This window comes from Camelus ferus, chromosome 24, assembly GCF_009834535.1.
Source record: "Camelus ferus isolate YT-003-E chromosome 24, BCGSAC_Cfer_1.0, whole genome shotgun sequence".
NCBI lineage: Eukaryota > Metazoa > Chordata > Mammalia > Artiodactyla > Camelidae > Camelus > Camelus ferus.
Genome location: NC_045719.1, coordinates 17,704,680 through 17,732,204, shown reverse-complemented (window position 1 = coordinate 17,732,204; position 27,525 = coordinate 17,704,680). Strand labels below are relative to the sequence as shown.

Genomic DNA, 27,525 nt, shown 5'->3' with positions numbered 1-27,525 from the left:
TGACAAGGAGAGAGGTGCTGAGCAGGGCTCCATGGCTCTGCGGAAGAGGGCTCGATGATGATAAAAATAGGTCTTCATTAGGATCATAAACATGCGGCTCTGAAACAAATTAAAAATTTGATCCAGAGCTCCAGTCAAATTACTGTCACACACCTGTCGTTTTGTACGACAGGAGATGGCTCCTACTCCAGCCTTCAGGTACCAACACAGGAAGTCTACAGGGGACTCTGTCTACTTTCTCCAACATTTGCACAATTTCAGGGTAATTTTTTTGCCACATATAGATGCACATTTGCTCTTTTAATTCAAAATAATAATAATAATATATTAATATATTAATAAATTAATTAAAATTTAATAAATAAAATTAAATTAATAAAGTAATATATCAATAATATATTACAATTTATTATTATTATTATTATTATACTATTATTATTTCTTATTATTTTAAAAACCTGGAATGAAATGAAAGTATCCTTTATCGTACCACCTAACACAATTGCTGCCCTCCTTTTTCTATATTTCCTTTCAGTTCTTACACATTTCTCTCTTCTTTGTTATTTATTTTTGATCTCTTCTTTCTTGTTTATTTTTGAAAAGGAAATACATTCATATGGTGGAAAAGGCGCAGTACCTCTCCCCATCCTGTCCCCGCAGCTGCCGGATTCCCCTCCTCAGAGGCAGCCAAAGGAACCAGTTTCTTATTCAGATATGCATTTACTGTGTCTCTAAAGCAAGTCTGAAACCTGCTTTTATTTGCCTAAACAACTCATTCCAGGTTGCTACACTAAAAAATGTTAACAACTGCATGATATCCCATCGAGTCAACAATTTGCTTAAATGTATCCTACTGCAATTAAACATTAAGGTTGCTCTCAGATTTTCATTATAAATCGTGCTGCAAAAGTCATCAGGGAGGTGGAGGGTATAGCTCAAGTGGTAGAGCGCATGTTTAGCATGCACGAGGTCCTGGGTTCAATCCCCAGTACCTCCATCAAAAAACTGAATAAATAAATAAACCTAATTACTTCCCCCTGCAAAACAAAAAAAAGAAAAGAAAAAATTAATTAAGTTAAAAAAAAAAGTCATCAGGGGACACTGGCTAGTTTTTGCCATATTGTGGACTATTTCGTGAGGCTGGAGCTGTCTGTCCATCCATGCCCCTCCCTGTCTCCACCAGCCCTTCTGACAGCCACACTGAGGATAAAGAGAAGCATGTGGTCCACACCATATGAAGCTCTAGGGTCCACAGTCCGCACCAGCCCCGCTGCCCTACTGGAAAGATCAGCTCATGTGGAAAAAACAAAATCTATCAAATTGGGCCAGGTCAAGCTGATGGTGCCCAGACCCTGTCATCACACACCAAAGCCAAATCAAACATCACGTCCCCAGACCAGGCCCAAAGGCACGTGGATGATGGCATTTTGCGAGGTCCTCTGGCCTGGGCCCCTCCAACACTTGGTCACACCCCCAGGATCTGCAGTGACATGGGCTTAATCCACGGGGTTAACATGCCCCATCCTGTGCCTCAATCTTACTCAAAGGTCTGGAAGATGCAGTATTAGTACATTTACATTAATCATGATCCTCAGAATGTGGAAGGCAGAGTCAAAATGAGTTTCTAAAATAAAGCTAAGAAAACAAGGAAAGATTTCAGCAGCATTTTGGTAGAGGCAGGCTGCTAAAGCGCTGCCCGCTGAAGCTCCAGCCTGAGGATGCTGCCTAATTGTGCCCCGCTCACTCTGACCTCTGGATGGATCATAAAGACACTGTGGGCTTTGATAGAACTGCATCTCAAACCCCAAAGAGATGGAGCTGCCACGGGTGCCGTGTGGAAACGCCTTTTAGGTGATCACACAGGTCCAGGGCAAGGACCCAAGGGCTTTCTGCCACACGGTCCACCTCCCCAGCAAAGGAGAACCAGGCAGGCTTTCTTCTCTGTACCTCGGTCGCCGTCTTACTCATTTTATTAAGTTCTTATCCAGGAAGACATACACAGTAGATAAACAAAGGAATAAAACAGTTCAGCTTTCAATAACTATTCTCGTGGAGGCAGACGGGCACATTAACAACTCTTAGCGCACCCAGGGCGCAGGGAGTGCGTGGGGGCGGGGCCAAAGCAAGACTGTGAATTGCGTCTGTGTCGAGCTGGCCACCACCAGGCAGCTTTCCTTCAGGACCGACCTAGGACAGGATGTGAATTCATAACCTCCCCAGCCTGGGCGCCTCCCTCAATTCTCCCTACTTACTAGCAGATCCTTACCGACTTGCAAAGCCTTTCCATTCAAAAAAAGGGTTCAACTTGGGACGTGTGGATTAAAGTGAGGCAAAACTTGCCAATAGGAATTATCCCATGACCTCCCCGGGGAGCAGTCTCCAACGCTGACGAGACAGCGTGTTGGAAAAGGAAAATGCCCACAGAGGCTTATGCTGCTGAGTAAGAGAAATCAATACGGAGATTTTTTTTTTTTAAACTGTTAAAAGACAGCCTGACTCTGTTGCTGGCTTCTTGTGTTGCTGGTGATTTCAGGCTGTCGCTGACAATGAGCCGTCCTTCTGAGAACCCCCAGGGCCCTTTTGCGTGGCAGGAAGACTAGGTCCCCAGCATTCTGGACCCCTAAGCACCAGTCCTGAGGGACAACATCACATTTTGAGGTTTGGTTTTCAAACACTTTGCTTACCCCACATGGATCAGTCCTGTATTTGCAGCAAAATTAACTGTGGATGAGTCTTCAGCTGTTCTAAACCCTTTAACATCTGCTGTCCTAGCAACATGCCCCCGTACTTGAAGCCTCACCCAGGACAGGAACCAGTGTCTCAGTTCATCAGCAGAAGCCTGGAGAAAGGCTTCACTTCTTTGTTTGTTCGTTTTTGTTTTTAATTGAAATATAGTCACTTTACAATGTTGTATTAACTTCTGGTATACAGCATAATGATTCAGTTATGTATATATGCCTTTTCATACTCTTTTTCACTATAGGCCATTACAAGGTATTGAATATAGTTCCCTGTGCTCTACAGTAGGACCTTGCCATTTATCTGTTTTATACATAGTAGTTAGTATCTTCAAATCTCAAACTCCCAACTTATCCCTCCCCAAGGATTCAGTGCTTTGAATGCAACAGAAAGCACTGGAGAACCCTGGAATGGGGTCCAGAACTCTCCATTAGTTGACCTAGAAAAAAAAAATTGTGATTTTAGTTTCAGTCTGACTTGTATTGAGATCCAGGGGACTACAGTCATGATCGCTGTGGCTAACCAGATAAAGCCTCGGTGGTACCACCTGGAAAGGTCCACTGTCCCTGGAACTTGCCAACAGGGCATCCTCAACTGGAAAGAGGAAACCTGAGATGGGGCAGAGGCCCAAACCTTCATAATCACACCCTTAGCCAAGCTGTCAAATATTGAGGTTAAACAAAGTTTATTTTTATAGAGATTTTAAACACAGCCTCATGGTCAGTCAGTGGAATAATTTAGAATCCCTCTTCTTTCTTCAAATAAAGTGGACAGGATTGGGAAGTGGAGAGGGGAAATAACTTTCACTATGTACCACTCCGTTTATGATTTATTTACTCCTCAGATCAACCACATCAACCCCACCAGACACTGACGTGGACTTTCCATACATTAGTATTTATTATTCTAATTTCCCAGGGAGGTTAAATAAAACATCTGCTTAGGAGTTATACCACTAAAACCCAAGGCAGGACTCAAACCCAGAAGTTTTTAACCCAATTCCCACCCCTACCCCCACCCCATGTTCTTTCCCTAAAAAATGATATCATTTCATTCACCGCCACGAGCAGCAGGCTCCCCTGGTAGCCTGGAAAAGCACAGATTATCTAAATCTCAAACTGGCCTCTCTTCTGCTTCCACTATACTGTTTTGGTGCCCTAGAAGACAGGAGAGGGACAGGGCAATGGGTCAAGCTCCCTACTCTCCGAGGGAACCACTCACCCATCTCTACAACCAGTGAATATCATCACAGCCGCCACTTTTGGCAAACACAAGTCACAGTTTGCTAAGACTGTCCTATTCAAATTATCCAACCCCAGTCTTTGGAGGGGAATTTGGCAACCTCTCAACTGTAGAGACACTTTATCTTTTGGCTTATCATTTACTTCTAGGGATTTACCCAGACAATTCACCTCTCACAACATGAAATATACAAGCATGATGCTGTTCATCATGGTATTGTCTATAATTGCAACACATCAAAAACAACTTACATGCCAACACAGGACAGAGCTGTGAGATAAACTGTGGTCCCTCTACACAATGAAATACATCACAACTGCAAAGAACTGAGGAAGATCTCTGTGAACTGAGATGAAGTGATTTGCAGGACATTCCGTTAAGTAAAAAGAGCAAAGCGTGGAAGAATACCCACAGCATGCTGCCCTTCGTGTAAGGAAGAGATATGAAAACATTCATGTATCTGCTCATTTGTGCAACCAGAAATACAGAACGAGAATCGAGAAACAAAGGAGGTCAGTCATCTACGCAGTATAGCTGGGCACAAGGTGGAAAGAAGGAGGAAATGGGAACTTCGGAGTAGGGCAAGGAGGAAGCAGCACTTCTCTGACTATGTCCTTCTGTATTGTTTGGATTTTTAAAACCTTGCTTATGTTTCCGACATATTCAAAAAATAAACAATTAAAATCAACCAGAATGTGAAGGGAACCCAAAATGGAATAAAAAGAGTAACAAATGAATTTAACGATACTACAAATGAATAATACAACCTCATTGAAGGGGGTGAGGAAAGGATAGGAGTAACTTAAGTAATTTTGGAAAACAGTTACTTTCCTGACCAGATACTGTAAGGCTAAAATCTATAGTCTAGTTAAGTTTTTTTTCCACAGGCATAAGGGTTAACAATTTGGAAACTATTGCACTTTATTGCATATCTAAGGCTGAGTACATAAGTAAACACATTGTGGCCAACAGCAGCCAGGTGTCTCTCTGATGGAGAAAAGAATTACAAATAATAAAAGGGGGGAGGACTAGAATGAGCCCTGTGCTGGTAGTTTAGAATCAGTCATATCAGTACAAATTCAAAGTTTTTGATAGACAGAAACATAGATATATAGACAGATATATATAATCCGACAGAGATAGGGAAGTATATGTGTACATGTGTGTGCATTTATATATTTCCCAGCTCTGTGCTCTGAGAAGGTATAAAACCAATGACACCTCAATATGAATGAGCACATCTAGCCTCTAAGATCTTGGTTTCTAAACACCATTCTCCACTAAAGGAAACAGAGCTCTTTGGAGAAACTGCTTCCAGGACTGGACAGGGCAAGTACAGAATAAGCATAAGATATCTCAAAGTGCCATAAATGAAAAAGTCCAAAAAAAATATGATGTGGGAATATCTAAAGGACACAGGAGTCATCTCAAAAGATCTCCGAATGGTCAAATCTGGCAAGTCTGGAACAATCTGAGCAACAAAATAAACCAATGGACTAAAACAAATATCCCTGAGTCCATACTGATATTAACAAATAAATGAATAAATAGATAGATAAAGGAAGCTGTTTCTTACAGCAGAATTCCAATGCACAAATGTACATGGGATGATAGAAATAAAAAGGTACCATTTAGCACACATCATAGTAATGACTGTCAAGGGTAAGAATTACCAAGGGATTTCAAAGTATGAGAAGAAGCAGGGTATTTATACAATCGCAAAGCATTTCCTGACAAGATTAATTTAAAAGGGGGAAACTATAACGTTTTAGTGGCGAGAGCTTACGGATAGCACTTTACGCAAGTGACCCAAGTTACCATCACCAGCAGTGAAACCTATGGGTATCACGTACCTCCTCGTATGATGAACTGAGGAGGACACAACCTTTCTGTGGCATTTCTGTGTCTGCAAAAATGCGTCATTTAAGTTTGAGGGAACATCACACAAACCCATTTTGAGAGACTGCCTACAAAATAACTGGCCAGTGCTCTTCAAAACTGTCAAGGTCATAAAAGAAAGAGACTGAGGGATGGTCACAAACCAGAAGAGACGAGGAAGACGTGACAACGTCTAAAATGAAATGTGCGACTTTGGACTGGATGCTGAATTGGACCCTGGAACTGAAAAAAAGACAACAGTGGGACAACTGACAAAATCTGCATGGCACAGTGAACAGCATCGCAGCAATATTAATCTCCTGGTGTGGATGCCTGTGCTACGGTTTACCAGATGATAACACCTGGCAAAGGCTGGCAAAGCACTTAAAGTCTATGTCCTATTTTTGTCATGGGTAGGGGGAATCTGCAGTTATTTCAAATGAAAAGTTAAAATGTAAAAGTAAATGTAAAAAACAAAAATTTCCCACAAAATTCTCATTTCTTGGGAAGTTGCCTGCCTTTTTCCTATGCGACCACGTAAGGTGAGACAGAGAAACAGACTGAATGAAAAGTAAGAAATCCAAATGCCAACATGAGAGAGTCATGTGATTAAAAAAAATCTAGTAGAAAAAAATCCACTTATAAAGAGATGAGGGGTAAAATCCACTAGTTTTGGGGGTATATGCGGAAATACATTTGTGTGTATGAAAAACGTGTTATCATGGATATACCTTCAAAGAAAAGTTAAAAAACTGTTGGCCTCCACAAACTATTTTCTGCTCAAAAAAATGTCACAAACTCTGAGGAATGTTTGAACCACGATCTTACAGACATATTACATGATAAAGAACAAACAGGAAGGGGGCCACAGGGGAATGGGAGGGAGAGGGGGGCGCTCCGAGAACACATGCACCGTCCAGCGTCTGGAAGTTGCTGAGTATTCCAGTCGCTGGCAATGACAATTCTGAATTGTGAAAAATAATGACACTCTCACACCATGACTCACAGAGGAAACACTCTGTAATCAGTAATTTATTATTCTGTTCCTCTGCTTTACTCACTGACTTCCATGAGCCGAAGTAAAAAAGCCTCACTTAGCGTAACTTGACTTGGCCTTTCCGATGCGGGGGGAGGGCAATTTCCCATCACGTAACGAGTCACTGCTAGTTGACCAAGGTCCCTTCTAACACTACCAAACAAATTCACTGGGTCCACAACTCTTTGAGTGGGTACATTTTGTTCCACAGGCAGGAGCTGCACCTAAAATGTGATGGAGAGACAGCGCTGGACTGTGCTAGGATTCAGGCACATAAGGGCAATTGCACAGCCCAGCTGTGCAATTTGAGTGACACTTGCCCTGTAACATGTGGTTCCCCAGTGTACCATCTCTACAGTGACCTCAGATGTCAAATCAAGGTGCCACCAGCAAACATAAAGCATAGATCCTGCCAGTCAGGGCTCTGCCCACTGCAATGGCTATCAGACATCCAGTCTGAGGCAAGGCTGTCATACATGTGTGGACCCCAATTCAGGCCTTCCTGTCTCCAGGTGGACTTCCTTTAGACCCCAGCCTCAGTCCAGTCCTCCTCTTCTATGTCCCCAGAGAACCCTGAGCTTCCATATTTGCTGGCACTTCACACAATGAAATAGAATTGGCCGTTTTCCTTCCCTCTCTCCCAGCTGGATTTGAGCGACCTGAAGGCAGGGTCCACGCACACCTTTCTGTACGTCCCCAGCGTCCAACGCGATGCTTGGCCCGATGCAGGTTGGCGGGCAGGTGGAGCCCGTGGGAGGCACGCCTGACGCACTGCAGTCCAGCTACAGGGCTCATCCACCTTACTGAGCTCCTGCGTGCCAGCAGTGTTCTAGGTGGTGAGAACGCTGCAGGGACAAGGACGGTGGAGAGGCAAACCTTTGGAGTTGACAATCTAATGAGGGAGACCGACTTTAAACACACATCCATGCAGACTGGGAAAAACATGGTTAAAAAACAAACCCAAAAGTATATAGCAGGTTTATAAGATCATGTAACTGGATGACCTGACCATGTGAGCTATGAATTTTAAAAGCTTCCCCCAGGCAGTAACAGAGGTTGGGGAGGTTGGATGGGGAGGGGAATAAACTCAGCAGACAGGCACAAGCTCACTGTATAAAACAGAGGGAAAAAAACTGGAGATGAGCCAAGCGGCAGCCTCAGGGGAACAGCCACACATGGCCTTAGCCAGGCAACCGGAGGGAATGCAACTACTGAGCCATTTAAAAATGACAAGTATGTGGACTATGTTGATATGTGGGAAGATATTAATAGAGTTTATTACGGATTGGATTTTTTTTTCTACCATAGAGGTGTTTAGGTTCATTAACAAAAATTTTGGAACTCAGCCCCAGTCACTCCTGTCTCAAGATCATCTTAATACTCCTGGAGGCTGGCGGCACCGGTGACCTCGGGGTCTTGGTGGCAAAGCAGGAGCGTCAGAAGCGCTTGGGAGGTCCTCCAACGGAGCCGTCATTTTCCAGATGCAGACTCAGAGTCGGCTGGTCAGAGCACCCACCTGGGATGGTGCCTCACGCCCTTTCCGTCCCACGTGCGGCCCTTTCCAGGGGTTCCTCAAATAAGGAAGGAGGCTGGAGATCTGGCGGGTAACCACATCCTCCGTCAGGAAGAAAAGGCTCTCCCCCAGGCGGATGTGGAAAGCCTTCCTGAAATACTTTGGAGCCTGCTCCCACCACGGAAGAGGACAGCTGGCCAGTCCTCAGTGCAGGTGGCCAGCTCAACCTGAACAGCCCCACTATTTTTTAAGGTTAGGGGTTCAATCCTTAGCTCTGCAAAGCGTGAATTCTGGACCCAGCAGCACCAGCATCAGCCAGGAGTTTGTGAGAAACACAGAAGCTTGGTCCCACCCAGACCTACTGAAGCATCACCTGCATTTTAACAAGGGCCGCAGGAAAGTCCCGTGCATGTTGCGATCTGAGAAGTGCTGACTGCCTCCTAGAGCACAGGAGGATTCATTTACTCACTCCTCACTCACTCACTCACTGACTTCTGTGCTAAATCCTCAGATCCAAAGACCTGACCAGGCACCTAGAGGTCCAGGTGGGCAGGTGATGCAGCTGCCCTTCTGCAGCCCCAGGGAGAGGAAATCCACAGCTTAAGATCTTTTGAGAAGGAAGCTGGAGAGTCCAAGGTTGGGGATGGATCAATGAAAGTCTTTAGAAAACCTGCGTATTAATTGCAATGAAAGAGCATCCTTAATAAAAACCATCGACCGTTAACGCAACTTTTGTCAGTCAGTAAGGTGCTGCGCTGTTCTTTCCACTTTGTGTGCCCTGCTGGCTAGAAACTTCCACATTCTCTCTTGCCCGAAACTTCTGTGAGATGCTAGTAGATTAACTTCATTTTATTGCAGATAACATGGGTCCTAAACAGCCCACATCGGCATCTTACTGTGTTCAGCATGACTTGGCGTTCAGGGTAGACAGAGCTGTCCGAGCTGAGCCCAGACACGCTCGGGCCAGGCTGCGAAGGGTCTGTGCCACACCCCAAGGCCACAGAGACGTCAGATCAGTGCTGGATTTTTAAGTGAAAATGTGGGTCCCCAAGTGGAGAAGAAGCTGGAGGAAGAGAGCCTGGAGACAGGAATGGGAGGCAGATGAGAGAGGGCCTGAGCCCAGGCAGGGCGAGGACCGATCACAGAGCTCGATGCTGGAAGGATTCAGGCAGTGGATGCCAGGCATGGCCTCCAAGCCCCATGAGCGGGTGGGGGAAGGGAGCTGACCAGGTCTCAGGCCTCAGGGTTGGGGACCGTCATCACATAAGAGATCTACTGAACGGTGAATATTCTGAGTCTGAGGGGCTGCAAGACGGACGTGACACCCTGCAGACAGACAGGTACAAGCCAGAGGGGAGGGACTGGGGTCCGGGCAGAAAGGCTGCTGAAGCCACAGCTGGAGGAGAGTGGACAGAGTGAGACCTGAGGAAAGGGCCAGAGCGGGGGTGTCACACCAGGAGCCAGAAAAGGACTAGGAGAAGCTACCAGAAAGAGAGAGGTGAGAAAGGGGGTGGACAGATGGAAACAGCAGAGAGCCCCCATACCTCCTCTCCAAACGCAAAGCATGAAAACAATGTTTTTCACACGGCAAGTGCTCACAGCAGCAGCAATTACTAGTCTCGCTCAATTTGCCAATGTCTCAGAAACTAAGATAAACTATACCTGGAAACATAATCCAACTGTGCATTAAGGTTGTATGCTGCTCAACAATACTTATTAGCTTTTATAATTTGCAGGCTATCTCTTTTGGCCTATTTTCTGTGTTTTTCCAAAACTCCCAGGATATATCCTAAATGAAGTGTGCAGCTCTGTGCAATTTCAGTAATATCCATCTTCCAGTACAGAATTCTTTCTCCAATTTTGTTCATCTGATGCCTAACCTGTCCACTGAGTATTTAAATTAACTACTCCACTTTGGTTTTGACTTTTTTTTTACATCTGCCTTTTCTTTTTTGATAACATCTTTCTATTCTTATGCTTTAAATTTCTTCTTTTATGTCTCCAATAGTTTGAAACAAACCTATTTAATATTCTCCATCCAGCAGTCTGTTATCTAACTTTATGGCCCTCTAACCCCACTGCAGACTGTGTGTACTAAACCTCAGGTGCAGTGGATGGTTCCCTCAGGGGATCTTTAATTTTGGATTGTGAGCCCATTTTCAGGAGTTTGATATGTGGAAATCCTGCGCAGCTGAGTATATTGTGACCCTCAAGAAAAGCATCACCACCTAGAGACCTCTCTTCTGCTAGTAAGATTGAAGATTCTTACACAAGTAATATCATTCAAACCCCAAACCCAAGAGAAGGTACACCTGAGATTACAAATCCCACCAGACCCAGCCCCAACCCAGGGGGTGGTAATCTCCCCCAGGGGGCATAATTTCTGTGGCCCATTCTTTCACCAAGGATGTGGTCCTGAGGAGCCTGGCTTTAAACAGGAATCCCCACCCTCCTCCAGCCTAAGGTCTCATCTTCTATGCCCACGCCCCCATAGGTCGTGTTAGGTCACCAAGACTGGCCAACTAGCCCAAGGTTGCTCTAGCATCTGCTCACATAGTTCTCACTCATGAAAAGGTTTCTGGGCACTGGGGAGTCCCTGTGATTTCTTGTCATCTCTGCCTTGCTTTTAAAAGGATGCTCAGAGTTTTACAGCCAGCAGTACTACGTGTTCTGCAAGACAAAGGGTTCCCAGATACCCCATTTACCATGTTGCCAGGACCAGAAGCCCCAGGATATACAATCAATAAGTTTGAGATGTCTTAAACCAAGCATTTTTTTTTCATACACTAGCTATGCATGCAAAATAATTTAAATCCCATCTAGCTTAGCCTCTCATCCATAAAAGATCTGATCCTGTGACCCACCAGCAGCTGGAATAAGTCAAATGAACACATTTTTTAAAGATGCTGAAAAATGCCGGCAGGTAGAAAGGAGAAACAGTACCAACCCTGCTACTATCAGACATATAACTTATTTACTATATTTATTAGTAGAATTCATGATTATAAATAATGTTTTATGTCTATGTGTTGCATTTCATTAGATTTCCTTAGGCTTGATTCCTGGGACAATTACTGGGACAAAAGAATAGATTTGTAAAGGTCTTTTCTAAGAACAAAAGGAATAGATAAAAACATGTTGCTTAATTTCTTTTCTGAAAGAACTGTGCTTTCAAAGCAACAGCAATTTGAGAACATCCACTTCACAGTGTCCTATGAAGTTTGGGTTGTAACAGTGATTGTATTTAAGATATCACTTACACGTGGGATCTAAAAAAAAAGAAAAAGAAAAACTTACTTGCAAAACAGAAACAGACTCTCAGACATTGAGAACAAACTTGTGGTTACCGGGTGGGGGGAAGGGGGTAGGAGGGCGTAAACTGGGAGTTCAAGATTTGCAGATACTAACTGATACATATAGAATAGATAAACGTGTTCATGCTGTATTGCACAGGCAACTATATTTGATATCTCGTAGTAACTGAATATATGTACATTCATGTATGACAGAAGCATTGTGCTGTACACCAGAAATTGACACAACATTGTAAACTGACTATACTTCAATAAAAATATATATATACCAAAAAAAAAAGGCACTGTTTAGGCCTAAGACATTAAGATATTTGAACAATTAAAGGGAATGGAAAACAGAAGATAAGGCTTTAATTCAAACGGAAAAGGCAAAGAATCAGAAGACCAGAAAAAAGCCATCCCCCTCAAAAACTACAGCCCAAACATATGATAAAGAGCGCCAAGCAAAAGTCAAGACTCAGCCATTACTATATAGAAGGTAAGCATTTGCTTTTCAAAAGCGGCAAGAAGGTGCCATTTACTGCCCTTTGCGGTTGACCGTGACCCATGAGTCCAAGTACTGTCTTGGTCGGTTCCACCTGCCAGCCTTCCTCCCTTCCACACGTGACCCTGACACGCCCAGAGAAGGACCAGCAGAGCAGGGCAAACAGCACACACTCCTTCCCAGGCTGTAATCAGAGGACTAACTCCAGAGGCCCACGGTTCCTTCCCTCGTCTGTGGAAGATGAAGCTGGCAGAGGTATTATGCTAGAAAAAAAGACGTTTAGCATAAATCTTCAACTGGAGATTTGATTTTCAACCTCCCCATCCACTGAAGTTAAGGAAGCAGAAAGCTCCACCTCAACAGTTTCTCAACAGCAAACATCAAAACTGATTGTCCTATTTGAAATTTTAAAAAGTAGAGAAAGAAAAGAAAGTCTTTAGACTGGCATCCAGCTGGCACTCTATAGACGCTTTGTATAGTGGATTTTAAATTACAGATTAGAGTAAAACAGCATGAGCAAAAATAAAGAGTAATCAGGGTCTCTTTCTGCAGAAAATCCCCAGGCCGGCCATGGTCTTGACGGTTTTCGGCCGCCCATGCCAGCTGTAATAACGGCTCAGAAAATCACAGCTCCCCGAGAGCAGAGCTTTCTTGGTACAGCAAAGCTATGATTACTGGAAAGTAGAAATGCTCAAAAAGAATCACCAAAGGGAAAAAGGAGACTTTAGGAAAAAAAAAAAAAAAACCAAAACTTCAGATTTACCAAATGGAGTCAACCTTTAGTGACTGAATGCAAAACGCTTTTTGGGGACACACTGCCCATGCCACACAGTTGCTAAGGACTCCCTCCAGTCACTGCCTATTTTTCAAGTGAGAAATTTGATTTTATCATCACAATTACATTTCACAAGACTCGCTCTATGCAAAACAGTCCTCTTGCTGCTCTGGAAACTTCCTTGAGCCTTCCCACTTAAAGGACAGTCCCATCACAGTCTCCTTTTATAGTATTACACAACCTAAATTATAATGATAAACTCATCTCGAAACCATATGTTGGTGACTCTGAAATTAAAACAAAATGTAGATTGTCCAGGACTGCAGAATCTCAGATTTGGAAGGCCCCTCAGAGGGCACCAAGTTCTATTCTCCACCCACTGAAGACCTGCCCTAAGCCAGCCACCAAGCTTGCTCAACCCTGAGCCCCATCCGGCCCCCAGTAACCTCTACCCACAGAGGTAGTGCCGCCCTCTGGAGCCACCCAGAACAGGCCGCTCCGTCCCCAGGAGAGTCGTGGAAGTCAGGAGAAGGCTCTTGACAACCCTGCTGGGTTTCCAGGCCAGGCCTCCCCAAGGCCTCTGGCAGCCCAGTATTCTCCTGCATTCTGCACAGGACACCCTCCAAAGAGTCAGGGGCCCTCCTAAGATACGGCTCACAGAGCACTGCAGCCAGGGCCTTTGAACCCCTTTGACGGAATGTAAAGTTTACAGGCCATCTCACCCGACAAAGCTTTATGTTCTGTAAATGCGGTCAACTAAAACACACAGGTCATCTTTTACGGAAATGCAGTTTTTCCAGTCTCTCTTTATTCTTATGTAATAAAATGTTACACATTTGATATTAGCAGATACACACTACTGTATATAAAATATAACCAACAAAGACCTACGGTAGAGCACAGGGAACTGTAATACCTTATAATAACCTATAATGGAAAGGAATCTGAAAAAGAAAATATACATGTACAACTGAATCACAGTACTGCACACGTGAAACACTACAAATCAACTGTATTTCAATAAAAAATAAAAATTTTTAAAAAATACAAAATTAAGCAAGCACAACAGTATAAAAAAAAGTTTTATCCAAGAAGTAAAACATTTATTTCAATTCTGTTTTATCTTTTTTAGTTGGTTTCAACCCACTGACATCTCAACTTTGTCATATAATAAATATTAGGTGTTCCTTCTAGCTTTCTGTCACTCGAAATTGTTCTGAGTAAGACCTCCAGATACAGGACACTGATTTTTTTGTAAGTGAAGACATGGCAGCTTTATGATATCCTGTGCGTCTGCCTGTTCCTTGTTGATGACCCAAAACAAAAACAAAAACAAAACACACCAACCACATTGTATTTAAGCAAATGATGACTTCATCTAACTAACGTCTAGCCCACAAGGATTAAAGAACCCCTACCAAATGTATTCCTAAAATAAGATCTGCGAGCCCAAAGTTACCTCCATTCACTTCCAGCTAACCCAGGACATTGGCTCCTAGTAATTCTGCAGTTGTTTGGAAATTCTCACAATATCCTTATCAACTTGTCCCAAATCTTTGCTTCTGATTTAATTAAAAAAAAAAACCAAACCCTACTGATTATCAACCATGTACTGGGTAGAACAGACTTCACTACAGATTACTGTCACACTTCCAAGGTTAAAACAGAATAGACATTTTAACCTTGTTTATTTTCCATTTAAAAAAAAAAAAAACTGGCTTATTTGCCTAGCCTTCTGGCAAATGGAGACCACGTACAATGAAATAACCTGTAATTTAGTTCAGCACAGCCGTCAAAGTCCCATAGCTGTGGTCTCTTTGAAATCAAGATCCTTCAGCCGTCAGAAGAGATCAAAGTTTCTCCTGTGTTTTGAGGTCTTTCAGCTTCCCATCCAGAATCTCAAGGTTTCTGGAGACAAAGCCTGAGGTGAAGTGCCTGGATGAGGCAACAGGCACCCCTTCCCGTCGGTGAGCAACCTGGGAGCTGGGGGGACTGGTCAGGCTCTGCTCCATCATGGAAATGAGCAGGGGAAGGAGACACCCAGGTCTGTGGGCAGTCAGCCCTGCAGATGGCTGCTTCTCTCCTTCCCCTTCCTGCTAAGCAACGAGGGTCCCCCCCAGTGCTGGCACTGGCATGCTACCTCGGGATGCTCCAGGGAACAGGGACGCCTCTCGCCCAAGAAGCCCCTCGCTTCTTCCTGTGGCCCCGCCCTCATTTCTACTGAAACGCCCCCTCTTGCCCTGCACGGCCTTTGTCTGTCAAGCCTTGGGTCCTCTCTCACCTTGACTCCTGGTTATTTCTCCAATCCTAAGAATTCCTCAATCTGGGTTAACAGGCAAAAAGCAGAGAGAGATCCTTGAGAGCCATTCTTGTGGGCTAGACATTAGTTAGATGAAGTCACCATTTGCTTAAAAACAATGTGACTGGTGTGTTTTGTTTTTGTTTTTGTTTTTGTTTTGGGTCATCAACAAGGGACAGGCAGACGCACTGGATATCGTAAGGCTGCCGTGTCTTCACTTACAAAAACATCAGTGTCCTGTATCTGGAGGTCTTACTCAGAACAATTTCGAGTGACAGAAAGCTAGTAGGAACACCTAATGTTATATGACAAAGTTATATCTCATTAGTTGTAAGTCTATTTAGCTCTTCAGCCCCTCTTTCCCATTAAAGTGTGCTGATCTTTTCAGATTGGTAGCAATTAATACTCTGCAAGGTGTCACTCCCATCCCCCTCCTGTAAGCAGACATAGCAGATGCACAGAACACCCTGAAGAGCCTGCCCCTGCCAGTGCTGCTTCTCACCGCAGAGTAAGCCACCTGCGTGAACTTCCAGCCCCTGCGTGCCACGCTGCTCGGTCAGACTTGGCCAGATTTCCTGGTGGCACGGGCTTCTGGGGAAAACCATCTTCAGTTTCTAATTGGACCTCAAAACCCTTCATGAGGCACCACTTCCTAGGCCACAGCCTCATGCACCAGCATGGTAGGTCTCTCTCTTTATTCCAAGCAATGCTGGCACGTGGTCCCGTAATCAACATGCTCATCTCAACTGACTCCTCCTGAATCAGATTTTAAATGTCACTTGAGAAGCCTGGCATGCCTGGTCAGCCCACAGCCTCTTCTGGTGACGTGCTCTCCCAACCTTGCTTGAAGATGTCGACACCCTGTGACTCCATCTGTCTGGCCACAGCTGAGAGGATAAGGGAACCCCTGACCTAAGGGAACCAATCAAGTTTCTCCTCCTAAAAATGGATTCTGAAAGTCAGAAAGCATGAAAAACTTACACTGAAAGTCAGAAAGTGTGAAAAACTTATACTGAAAGCCAGAAAGTATGAAAAACTTACACTGAAAGTCAGAAAGTGAAAACAATTTACACTGAAAGTCAGAAAGTGAGAAAAATGTCTACTGAAAGTCAGGCAGTGTAGTATGGTCCCCATTCATCCATCCAGCCACCTACCCATTCCACAAACACCAACTGGGGCACCAGGAGCATGAATGTGGGGAAGAGATAGCCTCAATCCGTGAAAATCCCTGGACCATTAGGAGAGTCAGCCGATGGCTGCAAACCAGTGTCCCAAATTCATGAGAGTAAAGTCAGCAAAGATCTGGGTAACAGAAGATGAGACAACTAAGGGGTTGGGAGGAGTCTTCCTCAAGGTAACTGAACTAGATTTTGCAAGAGGGAAAGAGGGGTGCCTTTGGGAAGAAAGAAGAGCCTTACTGTATTATTATATGAAAACACAGAGGGTATTCAGAGCTGGAGAGAGGAGCGTTTGTGTGAGCTGCCTGGGGAGGTGGCGGGAGACTGACCACAACAGCAGACAGGCCAAGAATCATACTCTGTAGACAGCGGGAGCCAGGAAGGACTGTGTTTTGGAAGAGAGACAGGATCAGATCTGATTTTGAGAAGAACCCCTCTGCAGGCACCGTGATCACTTTTGTCTCATTATTTACCATATTTTAAGCCACGTCTCTGTAAACTGTGACAACTTGATAATCTTCTCTTTCTTCTAAATGAAAGGTCTCCATTATTCTAAGCACACATATATTTCTATTACGCTTTCTAGGAACTTAATCGCCTCTGTCTCAGATCTCCTCCCATAATTTTTCTAGAAACACACCACAACATGTACCTTATTTGTAATGGGAGAAGCAAACGCTGTGAAGACAGATCTGAGTCCAAATCCCAACTGTGCTACTTCCTCGCTGTGTGTCTTTCCTAAAAATAATTCCTACCACACTGGTTGGTGGGTGAGGACTAAACAAAGCCACTGACTGTGTGACTTTGCACATATTCTTCGAGTTTTATGGGAAATGAAGATCATAAGAGAACCAACCGTGGGGACCGGGAGTGGGTGGGTAGGCACTGTAAAGATTAAATGAGACACAAGGAAAAGCACATGTCCACAAAATCCAGCCCCAAAAGCATTAGTTACTAACACGAGGAATTAAAAAGCCTCCAGTCCAATGCTTAGCGTGACGTAGGACCTGAATAAATGGCAGTTCCTTCCTTTATGCACGTGTCTATGCGTTCTGCTTCTTCACGTATTTTGCCTCCTTTTGATGTCAAGGGCACCTCCCAAAGCACCTAGTCAGTGGATGGGGTGCCCATCATATAAAGCAGTCAAGCACTTGCCCCCCTACGATTCCTCATGCTCTCCTCACTTGGGTACCAATCGCACTGTTCTTTCTTCCTTACATCTCCATCACCGGCTCCTGGAGGGCAGAAGAAGGTTTTCTTAATTGAAACCACCAGGACCTAATGAAATGCTCTCAGTGCATGGAGGCACTGGCTTTGCCTTCAAAACCCTCAAATCTCAGGTCCACCGCTCACCATGAAGTTGTTTAGTCTCCCTGGGCCTCAGTTTCTTCATCTGCAGGATGAGACTAACAGCTCCTACCCTGCAGGGCTGTTGTGAGAATGAAATGAAATAATGCACAGCAACTGCTCCCATCACCGCATCACAAAGTTCCACACATACGGGTACATGTGTGCTTGCACACACATCCCCATCTATAATTCTAGCCAAGAGTTTAACATGCACACTCGATCCACGCCTTCATTTACTAAGTGCTAACCATGTACATATTTTAAATATACCTGACAGGTGGTGAAGCAATGATGCAATGACTTAAGAAATTCAGTTAGGAAAACACACACACACACACACACACACACACACTGAGGTCCTTCCTAACAACTGATCGAAAATATTTTCTGAATTTAAAAGAATTCCCTTTTTTGTTTATTAAATTATTTTGGGGTCCCACGCCATCATTAGGATCTCTTCTTTTTCTGATTTTACTAAATGAACATAACTGCCCCTTTGGTAGGTCTGGCCATGTTGGCTATTATTCTGATTGTTTTTCCTTTAACTGACTTTGAATACACTATCAGAACGCTTCTTCCAGAATTCAAATTCTAAGAAGTTCTGTGACCTATACCCCACATTTCCATTCCTGCCTCCCTTGATAAGCTGTGTCAGCCAAAGAGACAGATGTGTCTGCCAAACTCAACTGCTATCCTCAATCCCTTAACTGTAATAACCCGTTTTTTAACAGAACCATTCATCTGCAACAGAGTATGGCCAGAATGTGATTTTCAGTCAAAGGTCTGGTGATTCAGTCATTCAACAAACATTTGTTGAGCCCCTGCTCAGGGCCAGATACTGAGAAGATGCTATACATGCAAAAGCAAATGATCAGGAGATTCTGCCCGCCGTCAACTGACACAGGGCAGGGGTAGGGGGCTAGAGAGACAGGACAACAGACAGTGAACACAAGGTAATTGTCCTCAAGTAGTCAGTGCTGCTGTGACACCACGTACGTTCCTGCAAATCACCACGCTATGCAAAAATCACTCACCCAAAACCAAAGGGCATGAGGGGGAAAAAAGACAAGAACCTAAAAAAAAAAAAAAAAAAAAGCACAATTTTGTATATGCTGAACGGTTATGAAATACATCAACACTACAGCTAACAGGACACTTTACACAGGAAAGAAACCTTAAGTTGGCCGATGGATGTAGGCGCCAGAAAGACCGCAGCACGTGAGGAATTGTGGGGCGGCAAGGAAGGTTATCAGAAACTGGACAAAAGTCACCACACGTGGACAGGGTGTGCCTCAGACAACGAGACAAGAACTGAGGCAGCTGGGAGACGTCTGAGGTGTGTGTACGTGTGTGTTCTGTGTATCCCCGTGTGGCTTGGCTCGGCTGGGTGCAGTTTTCTGCGTTTATCTGGTGCTTTTGCAAAGAAAATTGCCCATCAGCAAATGTGAAACCTATGTTATGCTCAAATTGTTTCCAAAGATGTCAGTCGTGTTAGAACAAATATATGTTTTTAAAACAAGGGTTATACAGAAATGAATGTATAATATAAAGAGATAATTGCTGTGAAAAACTATAGCCAGAGGAGGGAAAGTGAGAAGGGGGATTTTGTTTAAATTTTGACTGCATTATCGTACACCACTGTGTTCACCCTATACCAACCGTTCATAGAAACCTGGGTGTGCCCTTGTGCGAGCCTGCAATCATTCTGGTGCTTTCTCCACCTGCAGAAGTGTGTGTTGTTGTCACATGGCCTCTGACACTGTGCCCACTGAGCAAAGCCCTTCTATGGGGTCCCCGGGAACTTTTCACTATTATTCACTTTATAAAGCAGTATGATTCAATGCATTGAAAAGACAGCACAGTATTTCCAAATCAGCCCCTCTGTGTGATTAGTGACCCCGAACACATTCTTAGCACCGACGATCATTCTAATTCTCACTGTGTGTTTAGGAATTCGCATCAGATTCAGCCCAGCAAGATGCTGTTAGGTTGCCTTTGCTTTGCACTTTCCTAGTGGTCAAAAATGTGGTGAGATGATTTTTGCTGCACCCTATCCTTTGAGAATGTCACCCCAATTGAACTCAGTCCGTTTCCAACCTCCTTTCCCACACCTGCTCATTCTTTATCTCCAACTCAATCTAATCTCTAACAAATTCCAAAACTAGAATTCCAGATTGAAATCACTAACATTGCAAATTTTCTATCATAAACATGTATGGCTCTTATTACCAGAAAAAAAAATTTTCACGAGTTAAATTTGTAAATTGAGAGCAGAGGAAGGATTTGGACCTGAGGCTTCAGGAGGTAGAGAAGCAGGCAGAGGGGTGAGGCGGACAGGTGTACTGGGAATCCCCAGGAGGCTGAAGCAAGGAATGGTGGGGAAGCCAAGGCAGTGAGACACCCAGAAAGGCCCCCTGGGCTGTATTCCCCAACCTAGCAACTCTAGCTTGGTGGTTTCATGCCTCATGTTGAAATAATGGCAACATTAATTCTTTTCTGTTCAATGTTAAAAACACTCAAAATGCAAGCTGACTGCTCCTCTCTCCGATTACACCCTTCCTGCACATCTAATAAAGACAGCGACCCATCCATGTTTAATTTAATCTAATTCACCAAGGGCTTACTCAGGGACACTGTTTTCTAACCTAAACTACATCCTCTTTGTTTCTCAAAAGGCTTTTTCAGCCAGGGCTGCTGCTGGGGGATTAGAGCAAGGCACCCCTCTGGGTGGCCTGGAGGGTGACTTGGATCTCACACCTGTTCACACACCATTAGGCAGGGGCCCTGGGCCGGATACAAAAGCTCTGCTGTCCCCAGTGGGTCAGTCTTACAGGAAGCCAGGACTCGGTGATCCCCTTCTCTGCTGGGAAGCACTGCTCTCACCTTTCTGATGGTGCTTTCAGACATGCACATAGAATATGCTTTCTGCATCACAGTTTGATGCCCAAAGAGGTATTCCTTTCATCTGAATTGACCAACCTCAAATTGCTGGTGGCAAATGAGAACAAGTTCTGTAGAAGGCAATCTGGCAAAATCTATCAAAATTATAGGTGCACAGACCACTTGACCCAGCAATCCCACCTTCTGGAGTTTATCCTACAGGTAAACTTGCACATGTGCAAAATGGCATATAGAGTTATTCACTGAAGCATTGTTTACTACGGCCAACAATAGGCAACAGACCAACTAGCCATTAATAGGAGATGGATTAAATAAAGGTTCCTATAATGCATGCCATGGAATATTATGCAGCTGTCAAAAAGAAACAGGAAGCTCCCTATTTACCCATATGGTAAGACCCTCAAGAAATACTAAATGCAAAAAGTGCATGTGATATGATATGGTATCTCTTTTATTTTAAAAAGGGGAATAAATTATGCATTTTTATTCACACATAGAAACACAGGGAATTAATGACACCAATTACAAGCGGTGGCAAATTGGGGAGCTTTGGGAGTGGGAGTGGAGAACATGGCTAGGGTAAGAGGGCAGGAAAGTTTACCACACATCATTCTATACTTTTTAAAGCTGCAGCCATGTGGATATGTCAATTTGTCAAAAAAATTAAATACAGGATTTAATTAAAGAACTTTAAAAAATTAAAATAAAAACCATACATCTTGTTGAAGTGCCATCCCTACTCCAAAACTGATGGTTGTATGCCCATCTAGGAGGAGAGAGGCTTTGGGGTGTACTGGGACCTGTGAGACCCCTACCCTCTCTTCCTGTCTCCATCCTGGCCCGCAGGGTCCCCACTGATTCCTATGCTGACTCCTTCAGAGTTCTCTTTCTTCTCGTAGCATGCTCCTTCCCCATTATAGACTGCTTATCCCAGGTGCTTCCACCCAGAAGCCAGCATGGCCCTGCTGACCCCTAGAACTGGCATATGACCCCAAACCACCACCAACATTCATGGCAGCCCTGGCTGGATATCAAGGTTGCACATCACTGCTGTCCTCCTGTTGACTACTGATTCTGGAGAATTATCCCAGAAAATCTGCTCACATCCCCGACAGGACTCAGGCCCACATTCATGTTTTCAACAGTACACCTCCCCTTGATGGCTCTGAAACATTTTCTAAAGGGAGAAAACCGTTTAAGCCAGTCAGCACTCTACTTTCATTCTCCATTCTAAAATTTAGCCCATACAAACAATTAACTATGTACAATCTCAGGCTTGCTTTACACCGTAAAGTTTAAGATCTTTGCAGTATTCGCTCCACAAACTCTCGGTTCAACTGAAGTTAAGTTTTCAGGGCCAGCTAATTTACAGGGATGAGAAAAGTCTGACTAAGGAGGCTATCCAACTTCCTCGTCCAGTACTGCTTGACTAAGTATTTGGAAATTCAAAAGCATCTCTCTTTTGTTATCAAAGTATAAAAGTTAGATTTAGTTCAATTGTGTGTATTTCCTCACACATGAATGTCATGCAGCAAATCAACCTGATCCACCTTTTCATTAAAAAGTGTTAGTTTTTGAAATATGCCCGGGAAAACTTTATTAGCTTATTACCTGAATCAGTTCCAATCACAAGCAACGAAACCTTAGTGAAAACGAAGATAATTGAAAGGTCAGCATGCCAGTTTCAACACAGCCTGTGACGGTGACACTGTGTTTCCCGATGGCCCCTGCTGGGCTCCTGCAGAGCCTGGGCTGAGTCACGGCCGTATTTAGCCTCACCATTTGTCCTTTGGGTAGGAAAAGGGTGGGGGTGAAAGAGATGGTGGTAAACATCAAAAGCCCAGCAGCACTGGAGTCATCAGCTGAAAGGAAAGGCCGGTAAGACATCTTTCCACTCACCGTTTACCCCGACCGTGTGACTTCCTACGTGCTTTCCTGAACTGCCACCAGACAGTCAGACCCCGACGGCCACCGAGCTGCTGGCACTTACACGTGTTCAGTGATGCTGGAGGGGGCCGGGCCTCCCAGGTGGCCAGCAGGAGATGCGATTCTAGGTGGGTGCCCGACTTTCCCTAAGTGTTTGGAGCTGGTCCACGACTCGCAGGCTGCAAGGTCTCAGTCTGTGTGACACCTGACTGGACTGGGTGACCACAGACACTCAGGAATTGTGACTTGTCTGCTTTCCACACCATCAGTTAATTCAACAGTGGCAGGGGCCTGGCCCTGCCATGGAGGACCAAGATGGGTGAGGACAGACTGGTATAAGCTTGCGACAAGTATGAGAACATGCAGGGCCTACATCCTCCCTTCCTGGCCTCTGCATCCAGAGAGAAAATCAGCCTCGCAGAGGGGTGAGCCTGGGAGGAGGCAGAAGAGTTAACCGAGTGTAACCGGACTCAAGAGTCTGTTGGAAGCTGTCTGACGCCTCTGAAAGTCATGTAGGCCAGTGTCTTCTTCAAGAAAAGGCGCGAACTCTTTCTCGGTCTTATTTTTAGGCCTTCCCAGTAGCCTGTGCTCCAGAGCCCACACTCCCCCAGCAGGCTATTCCTGTGATTCAAGCATCTGCTCCTCTTGATATGAAAAGAACGAGAAAACAGAGCATACCCTCCTCCCCGGGCTGGGATCCTCCCGGGCCACCCGAGACCGCGCTGGCCCCAGGAAGCCCTCTCATCGCTGAGGTCCGTCAGACTCGCTAACTGGCTATTTACAGACGCCCCGTTCACCCATTCCTCAGGCACTTAGAAGAGCATCACTCCTAAGCTGTGTCAGCACAGATGCTGGTGCGCCTTCAGCGTGTGCTCTTACAGGAAACCTAAGAATTGAAAGGAACAAGCTGCTACAGGGTAACTATTGAGTATCAGCATTCTTTCCTTCCATGGTTTATGTCAATTCGGGAAAACATGTGTGAAGCATCTGCCTTTTTATTTAAACCGAAAGCAAGAGCTCAGATTGCCGGGCCGTGGCATGTTTATGCACAAACCCGATGGCTAAATTGGGAGCTGCGTCCACGGGAGGGGCCCACTTGGGTCAGGCCACCGCAGCTGCCCTGGCCACCAGCTGCCCAGGAGGCCACCCCCTGAACCGAAGGGGAGACAGTCAACAACAGAGCACAGCCAAGCCCTCAGAGACAAGACTGAGAGTTCCTGATGACGCCACAGCTACGGGGTAAGATTCCAAAGTCCAGTTGACTAAGGAGAAGATAGCACATTAGAATTGTTTTTAAATTCCTTTTACTGCATGCAGCGTTATTTCACAACATTTTCCTTGAATTTGATACTGGTAAGGATTTAATATGTTTATGGCCAGACCGATTGTAAAACTAAGAAAGCACAATTCTAACATTGCAAGTTCTTCTCCCAGCCCTACGCTTTTTCTACCCTTCTTCGCCCTCAGATGTTGAGAATTCCCTCCCAGACCAACGTTTCAGTTCCATTTGTCAAAGTCAGATTCCCATTTAGCAAGAGGACGTGGATTCTGACAAAAGGGTCTGACTTGGGTCGCATCGTAAGAACCAGGCAGCAGAAGTCAACACGCCTTTCCTTTTTTCATCATAAACCCAAACTCCCCTGTCACCTCAGGTCCATGGTAATACTCCCAAACCCCAAACGGTCTGGTTCTCGAGTACAAAGCATCCAAATTAATGTGGAATATCTTCAAAGTGCTTTTACAAAAGCAACACGGTGCTTTCTAAAAAACTACAACAGAGGATAAAACACTTTACTCAGTCTTCCTACCCCTAAAGTCTTTACTTAGACAAACATTCTGAAAGCTACTCCCTGTGAAGTTCCATTTCAGAATACATGAAAATGTAGAGCTGTTAGGAAAATCTCAACTCTGAGATAGCCACCCACCACTCTGAGCCTAATCAGAAATGGTTTGTCCAGTGGTTTGAAGGTGGGGCATTTCCAAATTCCATATGAAAGCCCACCTCCAAAATGTTAATTAATCATTGAGGTGAACACTGACGAGTCTCAATTTTTGGTGGGAAAACCAAAGAACAAGATTGCATCTTATACTATGTATCATTATATGCGTTAATATGCCCTGTGCCTTTCCTTTTTTGTTAAAAGTAACATTTTTCACATTAAATTTGTTCAATTTAGTGGTAATCATTAATTTAACAAAAAACTCTGTAAACAAAAAAAAGTTTTCCAAGATACTTAGTAGTTGATTAGATGCATTTCAAGGAAATGGAAAGTTGGTAAAAGAAGTTAAGGCCAACATTATAATCTTCTCTAAGGCAGTTCGTTTGCTGAGTGACTTAATATTTTTCCAAATATCTGGGGAGGGAATGTCACTGAAAGTTTCATATTTGTCTTCATCCTCTCTTGACAATCCCTTGCTGGCTCAGAAATACACACAGCATCAGTAAAAGACAAAGCATGTTACAGAAAGAAGTTTCTAAGGCATATAGTCTCCTGATACAAGGAGAGGTTCCTCCAGTACCTCTCACCCAAGGGGAAAGAAATAGAAATAGAATTAAAGAAGTAGACCTTTTCAGATTTGAACTGCTTCTTGACAAACAAGGGAAAACTGGGCAGCAAAGGGGCCCGGAGGTGGGGTGGCCAGGGCAGGCAGAGGGAGGGGCAGGGGAGGGGAGAGAGGAGCCCGGTCAGCAGGAGGAGGAGCTTGTACAGTGGTCGGAGGGCAACTCTGGGTGGGAGGTGGGGGGGGTGGCTTTGAAAGGCTTTGAGCAGCAGAATGTCCTGGTCAGATCTGCACTTCAGGAAGATCATGCTGCAAAATGGGTGAAGGGCTGGCAGAGAATCTTGCTGAAGGAGAGGGACCACAGGGAGAGTGTCACAAAAGTCCAAAACAGAGGTGTTGAGAACCCCAAATTATGGTGCTAGCAGCTGGAGTGGAAAGGGCTCATGGGAACAAGTCAAAATTATATATTCTTAAGAAGTAGAAATTGGAGATCAAACAAAATAAGTGCCATTCACCAAAGAGTTGTGGGAGGGGGGTGTATGAATGCATAGGTGATGGCTCAGTCAGTCACCTGTGTTGGGTAAACAAAGGTGCCCAGGACAGGGGTTAAGGACTTGTCCCAATTCCTAAGTGATATCCAACCCATCTTCTCATATTTCAGAGTAATGATAATGGTTATGAAGACATGGAAACAACCTAAATGTTCACTGACAGATGACTGGATAAAGAAGGTGTGGTATATTTATACAGTGGAATACTACTCAGCCATAAAAAAGAATAAAATAATGCCATTTGCAGCAACATGGATGGAGCTAGAGATCATCATTCTAAGTGAAGGTAGTAGGCTAGAAAGAGAAAGAAAAATACTGTATGATATCACTCATATGTGGAACCTAAAAAAAAGAAGAAAAGAGGACACTAATGAACTCACCTACAAAACAGAAAACAGACTCACAGACATAGGAAACAATCTTATGGTTACCAGGTGAAAGGGGGTGGGAAGGGATAAATTTGGGAATTTGACATTTGCAAATGTTAGCCACTGTGTATAGAAATAGATTTTTTAAATTTCTTCTGTGTAGCACAGGGAACTATATGCAATATCTTGTAATAACTTTAATGAAAAAGAATATGAAAATGAGTATTTGTATGTATACGCATGACTGGGACATTGTGCTGTTCACTAGAAATTGATATACTGTAACTGACTGTACTTCAATTTAAAAAATGACAGATGGTTATAAAGTGACACCTATATCTGTGATGTTCAGACATTCAGGTGTTCGAGATTTGTTTGGAAAGTGAATTCATTTCCAGTTGGTTCACAAGCAAAACAGGATGACAGAGGAAAAGATCACTTGATGATTGTTTGCTCAGATCAAATTTCAGAGAGACCAGATCCCTTTCTCTTTCTCTTGTGGGGATGCTGTGGCATGGAAAAAAGAAAGATCAGCCTTACTATGCAGTCTTGGGAAAACAATCACTTGTTGGTGGAACGAGAAGGTCCGTGTGAAATTAAAAATACACCACTGAATGTCCCCCAGAGCTTGGCACTTCTTTTAGGACTTAAGCAGCATGCTGATTATTTTCATCCTATTGGAAAGGACTTACAACGTTACTGGGGCTTATGCTAAATATAGATTTACTGCAGACTGGTAAACTTTCAAACATCAACCAATTAAATATTTATTGCCTGGATAAAACGATTCAAATGAAATGAAGCCGAAAAGGAACCGTTTGTCCTCAGTGACAGACTGAATCACCTAAGTCTTAATGATGGATGAATACATCTCTGCACACCAAGATTTCTAAAAGTCAACTTCGCTTCTTCTCAGTCTTTTCTTCCCCCTCCTCCTGCTGACAGCCAAGTCAATTCTCATCCTATCGCCTTCTTCTTGCTGTTGGGACTGCTTGTCAAAGGAGACTCACTGCTCCCTTCTGACTTGATTTTACCAGACTCCACTCAGCAGGCAACAACTCTGCAAGATAAGTATTATCGTCACCTTTTTACAGATGAGGACACGGAGGGACAGAATATAAGTAGGACGTTCAAGTTCCCAGCCAATGAGTGGCAGAGCCAGGATTCAAATCCAGGCAGCTTGACCAGTGGGGGTCCACATTCTGAATCCCACCATTGGTAGAATGTGAATTAATATAGGGTGTCCGCAAAGCTGCAAGCAGGGTTTAGTGAAGCAGCCTAACTTATGGAAAGGACATGGCTCTGGAGTCAGACAGGCCTTGGTTCAAATCCTTGCTCTCCCACCTAAACCCGTGTCTTTGGCAGTCCGCGAATCTTTCTGAGCCTCAGTCTTCCTATCTGTAAGATGAGGATGACAACACCTATTTTGCAAGCCTGTGAGACTTGAATTAGACTGAAATGATGAGTGT

At 44.1% G+C, this 27,525-nt stretch overlaps 1 protein-coding gene and 1 long non-coding RNA gene across 14 annotated transcripts in view; both read right to left on the bottom strand.

Moving 5' to 3' along the window:
* Positions 1-27,525, bottom strand: part of FHOD3 (formin homology 2 domain containing 3) — a 411,926-nt gene that overhangs the window by 281,500 nt on the left and 102,901 nt on the right. The window lies entirely within an intron of this gene.
* LOC116659567 lies at positions 470-8,600 on the bottom strand. The gene is made up of 3 exons (XR_004314929.1): positions 8,590-8,600; positions 8,505-8,510; positions 470-763 (listed from the first exon to the last, which is right to left on the bottom strand). It is a non-coding gene; the product is annotated as an uncharacterized LOC116659567 (long non-coding RNA).